Source organism: Aplysia californica, unplaced genomic scaffold, assembly GCF_000002075.1.
Source record: "Aplysia californica isolate F4 #8 unplaced genomic scaffold, AplCal3.0 scaffold00050, whole genome shotgun sequence".
NCBI lineage: Eukaryota > Metazoa > Mollusca > Gastropoda > Aplysiida > Aplysiidae > Aplysia > Aplysia californica.
In genome coordinates, this window is record NW_004797320.1 from 1,705,681 (window position 1) to 1,706,917 (window position 1,237).

Consider the following 1,237-nt stretch of genomic DNA (forward strand, 5'->3'; position numbering starts at 1 on the left):
CCCCCCCTAAAAAACCCCCACCAAGATGACGAGAGATAGACAGAAGGAAGCAGGTAGTATAATAATATACATGCACGTGCATTTACCTCAGAGTTCACGTGAGTTCAGGACACAGGAAAAAAAACCCCAACAACATCTTCTGTCCAGGTGAACTGGTGAAGGGTACAGGTGACCAGCGCAGGGTCTATCCACTGGTCAGTTGGTGGCACTTTGGTCAGTTGATGGTACTTTCCGCTCCCAGGAATGTTAGAAATGCACACGATTGTGGACTGTTTCAATCATCTGCACCTCTGTCTCTCTGTCTCTCTCTCTCTGTCTATAGCTGCAGACCGTCAGGTCAGACAATGAGAACAACACACGCGTTCCGGCGAGTTCTCACCCGCAGCGGCAGATCAGCTGAGCGAGTGACCGCTATGCCGAACATTTGAGAGAGGGAGGTTCGGGGAATGAGAGAGTGAGAGAGTGAGCGACTGGATGAATAAACGACTGACTGAATGAGTGAGTGAGTGAGCGAGTAGATGAGTAAAGTGGTTCAATCGTAAGCGAGAACTCTTGCTGCTGCTGGCAGCAAATGCAACTCTTGTGTCACGCAAGGTATAATATCTGTGGCTGCTCTCTATGCAGTCCCCCTCACTCGGCGCGTGCGAGCTGATAGTTCCCTGCTCACGGCCACGCGCTTATTACGAAGGCATTTCCCAACTCTCTCACTCCTTCTTCTGTCATTCTCTCCCTCCTCAATCTCTCGTTCTCTCCTTCCTTCTCCTGTTTTTTCCCCTTCGCCTTTCTCTAACTCTCTCCCCTCTTTCTCTGAGTATCTTCTTATTCTCTTTCCCTCTTTCTCTCATTCTCCTCCCCCTCCCCTCGTTCTCTCTCTCTCTCTCTCTCTCTTTCTGTCTCTCTGCTCTCTCTCTGCTCTCTCTCTCTCTCTGTTCTCTCTCTGCTCTCTGCTCTCTGCTCTCTGCTCTCACTCCTTCTGTCGTCCTCTCCTTCCTTCTCTGATTCTCTCACTCCTTCTCTCACTCCTTCTCTCACTCTTTCCTTCCTTCCCTCGCTCTCACCCTCCTTTTGCTCCCCCTTTCTCTCTATCTACCACTCTCCCTCTTAACTTTCTCGTTGTCTCTCTCTCTCTCTCTCTCTCTCTCTCTCTCTCTCTCTCTCTCTCTCTCTCTCTCTCTCTCTCTCTCTCTCTCTCACACACACACACACACACACACACACACACACACACACACACACA